At 41.7% G+C, this 17,283-nt stretch overlaps 1 protein-coding gene across 2 annotated transcripts in view; it reads left to right on the forward strand.

Moving 5' to 3' along the window:
* The window catches only part of sgcz (sarcoglycan zeta), a gene marked incomplete at its 3' end in the record, with an annotated part of 343,333 nt that overhangs the window by 110,182 nt on the left and 215,868 nt on the right, over window positions 1-17,283 (forward strand). The gene's annotated exons all lie outside the window — the stretch shown is intronic.

Here is a 17,283-nt window from a genome sequence, read left to right on the forward strand (position 1 = left end):
GCCCTCATGGGTACTGAGGAAAGCGTTCACTTGCTTGTACGTCTGACCTGCTTCTCTGTCAGTTTTCTTTTTCCTTCTTTCCAAGCACGTGGGTTCAGTCGGGAGCAAATATGTCGGCACATGCTGTCACAAGAAGCATGCATGTGAATGTCAGGCGCTGATGTTGAAGGTGCAATGCTGCACGAAGTACAAACTCGCCAGCGTTCCTGCTTCTTGTTGGTGTCATGTTGGTGTCGGGCCCGGCCGTCTGCAACTGTTTTCACTTGTCGGTCTTAAAACTCCCGGCTTGAATTAATCATGAAACACTACATCCTCTGTTGCACGGGGTAACAAATAGGCTGCAGGACGGGCTACCCTCCTCAATGTGGATCAACGACAAACTGCATATTTTTTTAGTAAAAATAAAGCTTTGTACTTTTGTTCCGCCTCAGTTCAGCTGGACTCACTGTGCTGCAGTTTGCCGGGTGGGACCAGCAGCCCTGATGGAACAAATACGATTGTGGCTGCCCTGAAGTCGCTCTGCGCCACTGAGCTGTTTGTACAACTGCACCTCTAACACTCTCTCCGCTGACCCTTTTCTTCCTCCTGTTACTCATCCCAGCTCAAAGTGCATATCTCAGCTCATATGTACATACACAATTGCACAATTATTGTGATTCCTGTTCACAGCTTGTCTTCGTGCTCTCACCCCCGCGCTAGAAAGGCTAATGTAAAGTTTTAGCTCCATCTGCTAGAATTAACTTCCTTTGTCGGTCCTGCTGCTTTTCTCCCACTTGACATATTCTCTATTTTCTTTTGTATTCGAGCTCTCCAATCATCCGACTGTTCTTTATTTGTCTGACGGGGCGCTACTCTCAGAGCTGTGGCCGCTCACCCTTGCGTTATGTGAGGAAATGTACAGGTCTGAGTCTTTCGACTGCGATTAAGTTCTTTTCCTCCTCAAGCCTTGTGCTTATTCTACTCTCTGTTTATCTGGCAACCCCTTCCTGCGCTCCCTCGTCCGCCCCTTCCCTAAAGGGTCTGAGGCATTGTTTTCTTTAAATGTATTGCAATCCATTTACTACTGAGTGCTCAGAGCTCAAACTCCCTGTTATCCTGTCTTCTCACTGGCGTTATGGACATTTCCAGTCACTTACAGGCCATAGTTTGAAAAAAAAAAAAAAAAAGGAAAAAGATCTTCTGGATTGTAGATTTTTTTTTTTTATGAGGAGGAGACACCAGCAATGTCCGAACCTTGAGCGCTAGAACACAGTTTGCCACTACTTCACTGTGCCACTTGTCCTAATATCGCAGTGATTTGTTAATGAGGAATCACTGTTGTGAATCACTTCAGATAGAATATTGAATATGAGGGGAACATCCCAATGTACTGTGTGCCAAAGTCTTCTGAATCTACAGATCCGGGTCACACGGCCCTGGAGCTGATTGGTGCCAATCCGTCACAGGACAACCACAGACAATCACTCACCAATTCACACTGCTGTTTCTAGACTTTGGCAGGAAACAAGAACTCTCACATGGACAGAATTCCAGACTGGAACTGGGGATATTCCTGGTCTGCAGCGTCGCCTCGTAGTATTTGTGTCCCGGAATCCTGTGAAAATACTGCATGTAAATCTTTCAGTGTTTGTCAGGAATGAATAGACCGAGAATAAATGAGATTCTACGCAGCAGTGTCTTTCTCCATGTGACTAAACCTTCAGCAGCGACGTGCGTTCCTCTTCTGCACACGTCAAAACTGCTTCTGGAGAATCAATGGCATTTTATGAGTTGAACATAAAGTCACATTCTGATAATTAAACCTTGCTCCTTCAAAAGACTCTGTACAATGTGAGTAGACTGACCGATGCAAGCTTTTTCTTCTGTATTTTATTTACAGTAAAACTCTGACCCACGGTCTACTAGCCTCATCTTGTTGTCTCATATTTTCATAATTCACTGAAGTGCTAGAGGTTCTAGAAATAGTTTGAGCGTTTTCTGTGAGCATGAATCCACAGGGGGTTTAAAAAAAAAAAATAAAAACAACACACTCGTATATTTCTTTCTAACCTACCTTATGGGAATTTTGCTGATTTTGACTGTCGGTGTTAGTTTTTTGGAGCGAAGAGAGATGTATTGTTTTCTGTGACAGTGAATCGAGGGCCAGTTTTTCAGTTTAGGTTTCTTCTGTTTATTATTGTTTTGTATACTGAGCCTGTTTCTACAACCCCTCATACACACAAATCCACACAAACACACCTTTCTTCATTTGAAGCTATTCGTTTTTCTGTTCATTGTTCAGCAGAAAAGAGTCCTTGGATAAAATTGGCCTGCGGCTATATTGTTAGCACTTAAAGACAGGAAAAGGCTTTTATGCTCGTTTCTCGCAATTATATTTACAGGAGGATTGGGATCAGCGCGCAAAAACAATGTTTGCCCCCCCTCTACATCTGATAATACTTTTGGAAGCTTTGGACTGGTAGTGCTGCTGAAAGGTCTTCTTTGTTTCGAAGCCAATATAACAGTTCATACTAATCTGAGAAAAGGACACAAACACAATTCCAAGCCAACGGAATTATGAGCTTTGCGATTATAAGAAGCCTATCTGAGGATTTTCTGAAAAACCACCACAGTTTGAGCTTAATTAAGATATATTATCTGACAGACACTGTTGTGTGGTATCTTAATGTGGGTTGGGTTCCTTGTCATTTATAACCAAAATAGCATTTTGCTGGACTGGAAAATTGATGATTTCATTACGATCGTGATGGAACAAAAGTGTCATTTTTCTTCATTTTCCATTCAGAACAGCCGATCTGCAAAGACATGTTTTTTTTTTTTTTCTTTAAATCTTACACACACAATTTTATGGACGGAGCTAGATACGAGAAAGTGCACATTAAAATCGATCCATCCACCCATCCTCTGATAAAGGTGAGGCCTGTGGGTCAAAACTGGCCTGCAAGAGGCTCCAATCAGGCTCCATCAAAACATTTCTTAAACATCTCTTAAGATGGGGGGCACAACACGACTCTGATGTAGAAGCTATCCAACAGTTTTGGGGGATATGTCACTGGATTTTTTACCAGAAGGTTTCATTAAAATTGGCTTTACTCAAGATTGTGAGAACTTTTTTTTTTTTTTTTTAGTAATTGTTTGGATTTGGGGAAAATATAGACATTTTCATCACATACACTCTGTGCCACAACAAAGAAAAAGTTTCAACCTAAAAGTTATTATGACACTACTTCACCCCTATTTCAAGATGAAATTGGGCTGTTTGTGGGCCCCTACACTAACATGTATTTGACACTCCTGGGATGAACTGCTTCATACAGTTTAAGAAATCCAATCCCAGCTTTACCTCACCAATTGACACCTAATTCTAGACTGTGAGAGGAAAATCAAACCAGCTGAGGGAAAACCCAGACACGATACCACAGAAGGTGAACATGCAAACTCCATAAAGAAAACGACACCAGACTACATCAGTTGTGAAGCGAGCGAGCTAAATACTGCGCCGCTGCACAGCCTCATCACAACAAATGGCTTTGAAATGCCCTGGGACACAAATTCCATCTCTCTGCTCAATACGGACACACCCAAACCGATCCTGACATTCAGTTTAATCAAAGTATTGAGCACACGTGTTCCCACCGCAGCGTGCAGAGAATGTATTCAGACATTTCCTTGTTGATTACACCTGCCACTTCAGGCCTGTCAAAACAGACAAAATAAGTTTGGATTCATGAAAAGGGGAAATAATCAAGGAGGGAAACGTGACAAAGCTCATCTATGAGTGATTAGAAAAGATCAGAGGCAGCAAAGGTTGGATACAGACACACACAATCCACAACATAGTTGCTTTGAATTCTGGAGGATTTATGAGAATTTCAACAATATGGTTGTGACTTATGGAATCACTGGAGGGCCAAAATTAAAAGGAAATAAATGTGGAAATCAGTAATACAAAAAGAGTACAAAGGTAGTCGTATTAATTTGCTATCTTGTCTTTGTTTATTCCACTTTGTCAATGCTTCTCCTGTTTTGTCTTTGTCTTTTCCATTTACTTTTTGTCGTTGCATTTGCTGGACGAGTCAAACCGTCGGGACAAAAGCAATAAAATGCAAATCAGCAGGGCTGTGGGCGTGGCTTCCTGTTCAGGGTGACTTGTCCATAGTCCATTCCATAGTCGCTAAGATAATACTTTCTTGTAAGAATCCACTGATATAATTTATTCCACCAATTATTACTTTGGGAATTTACGAGCTGTAATATGTATTATTTGAATTGTAGGCAAGACATCACAGATTGTTGCTCAACTGAGCAGAGCAGAGTCTGATCTGACTCCTGTTAATAACGCCTTAAAGTTTTCACATTTTATTTAAAATCAACTTGTCCTCTCTTGGTTCATTATACTGTTGTATTTTATTTACACACACAAAAACCCCGGCTTTCTGCCAGCTCAATGCAAGCGGAGGTTCAGTGTTTCATTTCAAAGGTCGCATAGCTTCTGGTGTAATGATAATTATTCCAAGAGCATGTACAGTTGATCAAATGTTGGGTTTTTTTTCTAGCTTATGAATGTTTTACAACACAAAGTTAAGTCCTTGCATAAGTTAACATACCCAGCAAATGCATGCACACTCACCTAATATCACACTACACCTTATCTAAATTAAATATGTATTGAGATGGTGAGCATATAATGAATATGGATGTTACAGTTTAACACTTTATGAATATATGTATCTAATTTTTGCTTGCGTAATACCATCGTCACCCTGAAAGGGAACCATCGAGCTGGTTTTTGAGAGCAGTCGCAGTCTGAAAGCAGATTGACAAAATGTCCACGAATTAGACAAGACAACCGATGTAAAGACAAACATTAGAGCTTAAAGGTGCACAAAGACTGGACGTGCGATTATACCGCAGTGCCATCCGAGTCAAACCTGTGGGATTATTTGTTATTGCTCTTTTGAGAACGGGGTGAATGACACACCAGATACAAACACTAAAAACAAAATGATAAGAAGTGTCAGTTCTTTATTGCTTCTGGGATAAAATCATGTTAGTGCAGCTGTCAGCTCCTTGCAACTTTTTCTTACATTGTTCTCTGTGTTTTACTTTCCTCCAAACATGAAGTCAGACTACACACAGCACAGTTTGCTTCAAAGAACAACTCGAGGGGCCATGCTGCTATCGGCACTGCTGAGACCAGAACAACCGATTCAGGAAGTGCAGTTCGAGCAACAGATCTGTGCTTATTAGACACCTTCTGCACAGAGCTTTATATTACCTTGCACATATTCCAACAGTCGAAGCAGTGCAAGATGGCATTGCAGCGAAAAGTTCGGAAGCTCCTTGCATTTGTTGGACAAGCCAATTTGGGATCCCAGCTGCTCTTTCAGGCGATAACATTGTCACCGCCAACTTCCTCTGATTGATGAGAAATGTCAAGGAAAGGGGCAATAAGCAGCAACAAGGGCTTGCATGAAAACAACATTAAACCAAAGCTGCTTCTTCCAAGATTTTGTCACATATCCTCACTGGAAAGGTTTGCACCATCGAGCCTGAAATCCACTCTCATCAAATTTACATTGATGAACATTTTCAACAAGGCCACGCAGTAATTTCTTTCAATAGATATACTTCAGTTCTACTTATGCTCTCGTAAAGCAGCCAGTCATTTCTTGGCCAATTCCTGAATGTGTCTGAAACAATGAATGGAGCCTTGGGGGTATTTTCCTCCATTGTACTGTGCTCCTTCCTGTCCATATTTGACTAAAGGGACCCGGTAATGACTTCTCCCCGTGTCCCACAGCAGAATAGAGTTTCCAACATTGGCTGGCACATAGCATGACTGGGTATGCAACCGAGACGTGGTTATGGCCTTAACACAATGCCATTATCGCTGTAGCACAGTGCTAATGCTCTCTCTTGCTTGTTCCCTCTCTCAACACGCACACACACACACACACACACACACACACACACACACACACACACACACACACACACACACACACACACACACACACACACACACACACACACACACACACACACACACCAAAGCTGTGTCTCGCTGGAAACTAATGGCTTGTGTTCCTAGAAAGACACGGATACTTAAGAGCTGGTTAGGGGGCTGAACACAGATGGTATTTGTCTGTGTGTGTCTTGTTGTGTGTGTGTGTGTGTGTGTGTGTGTGTGTGTGTGTGTGTGTGTGTGTGTGTACATTTCAAGCGGTGATTGACAGGCATATTTGATCTCAGTTGTTTGTGTTTTTCAGGGGAGCATGCAGACATGCCAGTGTTTCAGTAATTGTCTACCAGTAGTTGCTGTAAATGTTTGCATTAGCAGGTTTTGCACACACTGCCAGTTACGAAGAGCCAATTTGTGCTTTTCATGGAGACCATCAACAGACCATCAACAGACCTTCAACAGACGTGAAAGCGCTGTCATTTTAATTAAATGTTCAGCTCAAATTACTCTTTTGTTATGAAGTCCGTGCAGGTTGATATAGTACGCATAATTTATTGACATATCTTTTAATTATTGGTATATTTTCTTGGTTAGTTTGGTCCTCAGGTGGTGATCAGAGCCCTTTTCTGCTCTTCAGAAACACACTGGGCTCACAGCGCCACAGCTTATCTGTATAGATGTAATAAAAGAATGAAGCACCCACGCAGTTGCAAATGCAGGCAAAATACCGCTCATTAACATATTTTCGGCGACACAAATACACATACACACAGAGAGGAGCCCCATTATATCCTAGCTATGCATCCATATTTCATGGTTTCTGCTGTAAATGGGCTCTTGTGTGCATTTAATGTTTTAATGGAGAGCTGGGACCAGATGTATAGCCCCAAACCTCTCATCTGCTGTGATGAGTCAAGTTACCTCTCTTCATCACTGGTGGTTAAAGGAGCAAGATAAACAATGACAACAGTGAGTGGAAAAAGGGAAGAAGTGTCTTGATGGAGTAAAAGTAGATTTCACTGTCATCTCTCTTCTGTTCTACGTATGGCTCCGCGTTAGCTGATTCGTGGGTAATGTAGGGAATCTTGTGTCTTGGTAGGCTGGTAATCCAGGCACGCGGATCTAATTTTCATGTCAGCGCTGCCATCTGCTTGCTGTCTACATGTGCAATCTCACACAAATCCCACATAAAATGTAGCCGCATGAGCAAATTTAACTGTTTGATTATTACTCTCGCTGTGCCGCGCCGGTGGCTTTGCTCTTGTGACCCGTTCGTTGCTGCTGTCGGGAAGAGAGTTGATCTATTCTTCATGTGTTCACACGGGTTTCCTCCAAGTAATCCAGATTCCTCACACGGTGGGATGACATGCAAGTCAGATTGATTAGAAGGAAGTGAATCAGCCATCGGTGTGACTGGGAGTGTGGGTGCCTCTCTGTCCTTTTGTGTTTGATGTGATGGACGACGGGCAACCTGCCCAGAGGCCAGGGGATATTTACGTCTTGTGTCCTTGAATAAACATTTTTTTTTTTTTAAGAGTTTCTTCAATCAAAGAACATCTTATCAAATCAAAGGTATTTTAGAAGGAGGTGCTAGAAATACAGAAAACTAAATAAAAATACAATGCATGCAGAAACTAGTTAAATAATAATAACAAAAAGTAATAAAAAGGCATTTTATCTGTATTGCACTTTACATTAGTAAATCTTAACGTGCTAAAAACAGTACGAGCTAAAGCAATAATACATAACTACTTTTATGTGAAGCCATTTCTATGGAAATGTTCTGTTCATGTCACCACAAATTTTATTTTTCTTGATTTTAAAGCTTAAAGTTATCAAGATTGTCATACTAATGCAACCTTCATTTCACTGGCGAGGCGTCGTCTCCCTGTTACCTTTACCGGCAGAATGTGGCACAGAATAGTAGTTAACCTCCTCCCTGTCATCCTCGTTAAATTAGCAGTGTATACTTTTATTGAAAAGAAGAAGAAGAAGAAAGAAAAAAAACATCTTCCCGTAATATCCAAGGGTTCACTGAGGGGAGGGACAGAATGTTTGATGGGATATGGAAGAGGGAAGCACATCTGGTGTTCGAATACACCCACTGAGACACTGAGAGGTTTATGGGGCTACACTGATTACAAGACGCATGCACACACACACACACACACACACACACACACACACACACACACACACACACACACACACACACACACAGAGTATACAATTTTAATCCAGGTACCAGGAAAAATAGGGTAAATCATAAATAATTATCTTTGCTCATACTGACCTGTTGAAGTATATGTGTACTGTGCAGTATAGTGAGTGTTTGATTAAATCCAACTCTCTGTGTGCCGCAAAGTATTTATGCTTTTGTATACATGAGTGGTGTGTGTGTGTGCGTGTGCGTGTGCGTGTGCGTGTGCGCGTGCGCGTGCGCGTGCGCATGCGCGTGCGCGTGCGCGTGTGCGTGCGTGTGTGTGTGTGCGTGCAAGAAATAAATTGAGACAATCTGCACGTGTGTGCATGTTTGTGTCAGAGTGTAGAAGCTCTGACTTCAATTCTGATTACAATTGCAGAGTGCAGATAATGAGATTTCCTCTTGTCTCAACCACCCCCCTAATTAAACACTGAAAGATAACTGTGAAGTGTGTGTCTGTGTGTGTGTGTGTGTGTGCGTGAATACACTTATCATTGCTTAATTTTCATCTGGTTTTGTTGCTCGTTTAAGAGAGTCTCACCCTGTTTCTCACCTTAAGATTGGTCCATAAAATGCACATTTCACCCTGTACTTCAGCCTGTATTTGTGTATTCCCTCTTTATAGAAAGTCTGGGACAACTGAGCGAGACCTAATCTGCTTTGTTGATATAAATATTTAACGTGACTCAACACGGAGGGACAATAAGTCACCCGTAATGATGTGTTACCTACACATTGCTGTGCTTCACGGTCTCTTGTCGTATTCATATTTCAATGAGTGAAGTGGAGAAACTGTGTTGAGATCACTGTCCCAATTCTGTAACTTTTGACTGCAGCCTGGAAACGCTCCCAGGGTAACCATTAGTGGCTGGAGAGGCTGTAATGAAAAGCTGGAGGGGGTCCCAAAAAGTCGAGATAAAGCTCTTGCCACTTCACACTGCATAGGCGTGAAATAATAGCTTCCTGTAATTGCCCCGAATACATTATGAGTGTGCATGAGGTCTGAGAGCTTTAATGACACAGCTGCTGAGTTGAATCCAAGACGGGTCTGGACTGGGTTTGTCTTGAGAGCTTTGCTTTGTTTGGTAAATGGTCTAGATTTATATAGCGCCTTCTAACCACACTGAGTGCAGTCCCAAAGCACTTTACATATCAGTCATTCACCCATTCACGCTCACATTCACACACCAATGGGACAGAGCTGCCATGCAAGGCACTAGTCGACCACTGGGAGCAATTTAGGGTTCAGTGTCTTGCCCAAGGACACTTCGACACATAGACCGGTGTAGACTGGGATCGAACCTCCGACCTCTCACTCCGAAAGACGACCACTCTACCACCTGAGCCACGGTCGCCACGGTCGTTTGTATTATGTTTAGTAAAACTGGGACTCGTGGACGGGTTCAAGAGGCCATCCTGGTTCAGCTCGTAGGTCATGCAAAGAACCAAAAATTCCACCTGAGCAACACTTGAAGTCACCGAACATTCAGGAGCTTTGAAGTGCATTGATATGTGGTTTCCTTATTTTGGGAAAACTGAACTCGTCGGGACTTTCCCACACCTCATATTGCAGCAACAGACTTTTCACAGTCTGTTGGTAGAATCTGCTGGCAAATAATAAAAAAAGAAAAAACGTCAGCTGTAATACAGGAAAAATAGACTGCTGTCACTTGGATACAACTATATATACAACTATATATATATATATATATCTATATATATATATGGGAGTGTATGCAAAACGTGTGCTTGTGCTTCTTGATCTTAAACACTCCCAGATGCCACCAGTTGACGGCAAAAAGAACAGCGTAAGATAAACAGTCCAATTAATAAGATTTATTAATGACACTTTAGAAATGGAGATTGAGGCAAACATGAGTGTTTGTAGTGTTATTTCTGGAGGGCACTGCTTTGTCGCTTCATTCTCTTCTTAATTTTTGCTTCCGACTCATAATTTTAATTGGAAATTTGTCTGTTTTTGAGTCTGTGTCTGGTTTTCCTTCATGCCTTCTCTGCTTCACCTGTCCAGTCTTATCTGAGATTTATTCTGCTCTGCTGTTACATAAATAATTTCAGTGCTAGGTGTTTTATACTCCAGATACCAGGCAAGCAAAGACATGGTCTATCCTCACAATCTTAGACACACAGTACAGCCATGTTTTGTTTTTTGGGGTTTCTTTTTCAAACAAGATGTTTTAAAGTTGCACCAGCAGATTTTTCTGTTAAAAAGCAGCGAGGTTATCAGTCTTGATCACAGACTGAGGCTTCTACACAATTCCTTTCTTCCTATTCACGTCCCCACTGGTCCACTTTTGGTCCCCAGTCCCATTAGTTTCACTGTGTTTGTCCAGGTTTATGATGATATCAGTGGCAGGGAACGCTCTCCGCACAATGAACAACAACATGGTAAAGCGCAAAATGGTCTCGTCCATGAGGACATGAATCTGAATGTCAGTGGAGAGCTGAGCTCATAGGAAACCAACACTGGCTGCATCTTCATCCATTTTTAAACATGTTTCAACTTTAAATGACGTGTGGTTTAAATTTGTTTTCTCAGCAATCAACAATGTGAATCTAGTGTACAAACTATTATTATTATGATCTGAGGGAAAAGTGATCTTGTGTCAGAGGCTAAAATGATTAAATTCCTGTTTCTTCACTTTAAAGCAAGATTTTTCAAGATTTTTTCTTTTAATATCCCAGTGAGCTGTAATTCACATCATGTTATTGAATTATATGTATTTTACTATGGATGCAGCGATACCACTTTTGTGAAGGACAAGTATAAGTATGAGTACTAACCTTTAGCAACTTGCCAATCACGAGTCCTTAAATAAGTACTTATTAAATGCTATTTCATTTACAATGGTTTCCAAAATGTTGCATTGTTTTATCTGATGCTATGGAATTTCAGATAAGATTTAACACACACTTAAATGTTGACCATATGGTTTTCTTGGACTTGGCATTTCAACATATCTGTTTTTTTAAAAGTATAATTTTCCTATACATACATTTTTACAAATGGTTTAATAAATGTTTCTCTGCCACAGATGTTCCAATCCGATATACCCAATACATCCCTGTATTTTAGAGATTTGTATTTGTGCTAATGCAAAAAGTTGTACAATTGAAGCCACAGACTGTTTTTCTTGTGACGGTTCCCAAAATGTCTGTGACCCCTCCTTTGGACAGTTTTCTGCTTTAAAGCAGGATTACATTTTCACATGTTAGAAACCCCCCCCCCCAAAAAAAACCCCAAGAAACAATCTCCAGATTTTGAAGCAGAACTGCAAAAGTGTAAGGTGGCCAACGTTTGGTTTCACTATAATGTTTTGGCCAATCAGAAATGAAGCTGGGCCTTGAAAATGACGGGTTCCTGGGACAGGAGATTTGAAGCCACTATATTAGATTAATTATTTTCTGCAATAGTTCATATCAAATTTGAACACGTATTGAATACTCACGGCATTGAAACCGCTGGTACTAAAGCAATGTAAACAGTTGCAAGAGTTACATAAACTAGTGCCACTAAGGAACATCAAATGATGCCGTGGATGTGAGGGGAGCCTCCCAAAGGCCATTTAAAATGTAACATAGATCTAAAACCATACAGTATGTAGAAGATGGCACAACGATGGCATTGTCAAAATGTATTTTTTAACGCTGACAAGTATGGGTCACTGTCGACTCATTTATGCATGAGTTTCCCCACAGAGTTCACCAAATGGTGCATTCTTAATATGACAATAGTGTGATGAAATATTGAAGTGTACATCTGGATAAGTCGTCGGTATGAGCGAGACTTGGAGAGATGCAGATAGACAGATCTGTGAAACTGCAGATCTGTGTTCTGGGATTTCTCTGGATGTGGTGACAGTCATATAAAGTGATGCGCTAACATGCTGAAATGTCACAGAGAACATCCTTTGATGCCACTACAAAGTGATGAACTAAATCACAAAGACAGTTCAAACATTCAAATGTCACTTTTTTGTGCATGGTGAAACGCACATTCGCCTTGTAATTGTAAAACTCAGTGACGGCTCACTCCTTGTGTATTGTCAGTGTTCTGGAAACAAAACAAACTTTCCTCTTCCACATGTTTTGTTTAATAGTACATGATGGCAAGACATTATGTCTGGAACCATGTGCTGCGAGATCAGCCCAAAGCAAACACTGACAAAACTGTGCAAGCGTGAGGTACATCACTGTACTATTTAATGTACTGTGTATTTAAAATCAATCCATGTGTAAAAGCCACAGCGGTAGCTGACAAAGACATCATGTATTGTATTATTAACCTGCTGCAGGCACACAGTGGATGTTGGATAAATATTAGACATGAGAGAAGTTGAAAATTGCTCAGATGTTGTAAAATGTTTTTAATGTACAAAAAGATATGGCGTTGTTGAACACAGAATGATGTCCTTTCCAAATCCTGTACCTCCATACTTTCGCTTTGTGAAGCAGAAAAGGATTTGGTATCCGAGATGAGAAGATATCAGGGCGCAAGTGAAACAAAACGATGGCCTTGTTCAAGGGTAGGAATTCCATTTGGTCGTGGGAGGAAAGCATAAACCGAAGACATTCTCAACAGCAATTTTTTGCCGTCAGTGTCGTGAAGAATACTGCTGAAAAATATAGAAATGGTGCAAATACTAGGACTATGTACAGTCGATTCTGCATTCTGTAGATGGCTTGGAGATTGCTACGGCACGGATGCATCACCAAACAGAATTCTAACAACAAAATATGAAGTATTTTAGTATAAGTACATTTTGTTAACTTGATCATCTTTCTCCTGGCCTCTTTGAGTGTGAAAGAAAGTGTGGATAATTTTAGCCCAGTAATTGATAAGTGTACATTGCATATTGTAAATAATTCAGTGGAGGTTGTTAGCTAGTGCTTCCCTTCTCATAGTGGGAAAGCTCCAGCTCAAATTCAGCTTGATGGGTTTTCCTTGAGTTTCAATAGTCTGACGGTGTCTGGATGAGTGTTCTCCTGCTGCTTCTGTTTTCTTCCAGATTTCAAAAATGTGTATTTGATGCTGATTGGTGATTTTAACCCTTCGGGGCCTGAAGCATTTTGTGCCGTTTTTCACTACAATTGATTTTTCCTTTATATCTCAGATATAAAATCCTTAAACTTTGCCTTTTTTGGTGTCATTTTGTTCAGGACAACCTCAGGAATGCATTTCTGAAGTATTTTCATCACTTTGGCATACTGTATTAAAACAGCGGATCTAAAAACACCATAAAATTACAAATTCAGGTGGTAAAAACAGATTTCTTGACTATAAAAGTCAGACATGGTTAACGAATCATTTTGTTTACTTGTAAAGTAAATCTAAACTATAATGAACTAAAATTGATCAAAACAGGACTGAAAAAACAGTTCTATACAGATATTTACAGTGAAATAGAAGCACTGCCTCAGGCGTTTTTGTAAAACTATTTACAAAAGGTCACACATATTTTTCCTCATATCTCCGCTTTTATTTGGGCGATCAACGTCATTTAAAAACGAGCTTGTAGTTTTATATCTGCACTTTCGACACGGATTGAAACACTGGACCAGACGACGCTGTGCTGTGACGCTACTGCCTTTTCAAACGGTCATGTGACGAGGACGCGCCGGTGCGTCCGCCGGCCCCAGAGGGTTAAGTTGTTCCAAGGTGTGAACGTGTGTGTGTGTGTTTGCTCTGTGATGGGCTTGTGTAGGTGTCTGCAATGTAGCCTGCCTTTGCTCATTCACAGTTTGGATGGACTCTTTCACACCAAGAGTCTGATCAAGAGAGAAAGACGACGGTGGCCCGTCATGGTCCTTCCTCAGGTTTACGTATGGAAACCTTTTTACAGCTTTTACTTCCTCTTGCTAGTGAAGTTTGATCATCTTCTTAGATGGATATTTTATCATTTTGAAGAATCGGTGGCAACTCGGGTATGCCGAGTCAAAGAGAGAGTGTCGGCCTTGTTTAGTTGTCGCCTTCAAATCAAACTTCAAGCGACTTAAGAGAAAAATAAACAACATTGGATTGAAAACAGATAAGAAATGTGGGTTTAGGAGGTAAACAGTGTGACAGATTTTGTAGAAGTCACACAGGACACAGTTATTGTGCAGAAGAAGCCGGGAAAGCGTTGGCTTGTTTGTTAAAATGGCACCCACAGGAGTAGGAACGCAGCGCACACGCACGGCATCATTTGTCCCGTGGAAACAGGCACAGCTGCACAGTGGGAAGGCAATGTCAAAACGCAGATGACTTTGTTATCAAAGTGTTGACATGATGTGATGCGGCGCAACTGTCTATCAGTGATCTGTTGCTGTGTTGTCTGGGTAAGAAAATGAATCACAGCCAGAGACAGACACAGCAGGTGGTCTCGGCAGACGCAGCGTGAAAAGGTACTTAATGACTGTACGGTATGTATTACTTACAGTTGGTGGACAAAATAACAACAGCCTGTAACACCGTGAGCCAAAACAGAAAAAGTCATTTCAGTGTAACGGAGGTGTTGATGTGGTTTTATAGTCCATTTTGAAGCGTCAGATTGCAGTGCTGTTATAGAGCGCTGCATAATGTTTTAAGGTGTGCTTATAATTTTGTCACCTCTGCGGGGAAAAAATGTTGTTGATTACCTCCTGTGTTTGGAAGATAAAAAGTCTAGAATAACTGGAACGGGAACAAAATCGGCTTAGCTCCAGGTCTGATCCATCACACTGACGGGTGTCGTCTAGTTTGTGTGAGCGACTGTGATCACTGCAAAGTTCGTATAATACCTTTAAGCCTACGGGTAAAGTACACAGAAGAGGGAGAGGAAGCCAGGGCAATGCACACTTCAGACAGCGACTGAAAGGGCTTCAAGAGTCAAAAATGACATTGACATGTAAAATCTATATGCAACGGCTGCTCTTGATATTACACTCGCAAAAACAATCAGTTTAATCTCATAAATTAAGATGAATTCACTGTGATGTAACACAGATTCATCATAAGATTTCCAGGGGATAGAAATAGTGTGATTGTTCATCTCCAGTCATTAGCTTTTTCTGACTTTTGGCTGCTCAACATAGCAAATCAAGTTTTTCTGCCAGATGGTCCTCCTGACGTAATCCTGAGCAGTCGGGGGGGGGGGGGGGGGTTATGGACGCTAATCTGGGACCCGGAGTGGCGACCTCTCGGCATTGAGATTCAGACTAGCAAATTCCATGTCAGAAGCCTGCTCCCCTAACCTCTGGGCCACGAACGCCCCATCTGCCCATTTGCAGCCATCCTGCGCCGCCCGGCGACAGAACACTGAGCCAGAATATCTCCATCTGATCCCTCTCTGGTTCCAAACTTTGGTTGACATGTGCACACTGAACACACACGAGACGTTTAACTGCAAGTTAAAAATGTCAATAAAAACGTTTTTTTTTGTGCATAATTGTGCAAAAAAAAACATGACTGACAAAAACATCCCCGAAGCGAGCCGGGGTAAACGTGGTAATGTTTTGGCTAAAATGAGCAGATGATTGGATTTCAGACAGATCGACCAACATGCTTTGCCTCGGGCTAAAAACGTCGGACACTCATGAAAGTGCGCTCTCCACAGCGTTTAGTTGAGACGTTACACGAGTCTGTGCTGTGAAGTCCCACGTGAGCTCATTAAGCATCACTCAACCCTCCATCTCACTCTGAGCTAAACTGAATCATTACCCAAACAAATACAAATGCTCTCCTTTTCAAACCATTTGTCTTCTGTCTTTGCCTCTTCTCAAGCACTCATTTAAATATAGTTTTACCTTGTATCACCCAAGTGATCTGCAATCGCAGTATGAAACCATTAGAGGTCATAAAGGAGTGTTAGAGACACAAGATCGGTACATAAATATCACCCAGTAAATATCCAAATAAAGACTTGGTCAAAGGAAGTTCCTGGGAGAGTTTAAGCCATATTTAATCTGCAATAGTGCTGAAACCATGTTGGGTTGGGTTAGGTCAGGTTCCACAGTGAGATCGTTTTGTGTGAAAGAGATGCTGTGGACTGTGACTTTGCAGGTTCACTCGTTCACTCAGCTCCAGGTGTGAGGGCACGGAGAGACACGGATGCTTTTTACTCCCTATTCTGCCTCCATGACGTTCACACAGATGGTGGGGCAAAACATAGTGTTAATAGCCCCCCCCCCAAGCACACCGGCTGAGTGTGAAGGGGCGAGAGAGTGTGGTCAATTACTGTGTGTGTGTGTGTGTGTGTGTCGGCAGAGAGGCAATGAAGCCCTGATGGGAATCAGGTGCCGCCTCACCTCTCTGCCCATAGAGGAGGAGGAGACGCAGACATACAGAAGAGCCTGAACGAGGCAGTAGTGTCTGAGAGAGCTTGAGTTTTTGAGTTTTGTTTTTGTTTTAACTTAAAAGACGATGGTTGACTGGAGCCCTGACTCCACGCCTCTGTGGCGTCTCGCAGTGGCTTCATGCAGCCGTCTGCCAAAGAAGACATGAAGAACACAGACAGATTTTTACACACTTGTAAACACGTCTCTATCATAAGTTTAACACAGCAGTGAAAGCTCGCAGGGCGGGGCTCCTACGGTTGTATATATATATATATATATATATAATTAAGAGGCTGAAAGGGAAGTGGGGAAGGAGATAAATATTTGAGACTGTGTTTGCTCTGTTCATTGTGCTGTCACTTTTCACAAAGACATTATTTAGTCTAGATTAAGATACAGAAACGGCTTTCAAACACCAGAATTCAGATATTTGCTCTCCTTCCAACCTTCTACTGACGTGACGCCATACGAAATGGAATCACGTGCCTTCTGCAGGACTTTGCAAACAGAAACCTGGAGGGCGGGACCTCTGACGGAGGGAAAACCAAGATCATAGCACTCACTTATTCTTTGACCCCTTGATGATGAGTCGGTGTATTGTGGTCTAATGCAATAATATCTGTGAAGCAGTCCAGTGGTCGACCTCGTCAAGAAGACCGTGGTCACCAGCTGTGCATTTATTTGCAATGGAGGCACCAACAACTGGCCTTCCTGAACTTTGATGAGGTTGAGGGAACACATTCTTCAAACTATCTATCGCACTTTGTCCAAGTTCAGATTAAACAAGATTAACCAAGAGAGC

This window comes from Blennius ocellaris (genome assembly GCF_963422515.1).
Source record: "Blennius ocellaris genome assembly, chromosome: 3".
Lineage (NCBI taxonomy): Eukaryota > Metazoa > Chordata > Actinopteri > Blenniiformes > Blenniidae > Blennius > Blennius ocellaris.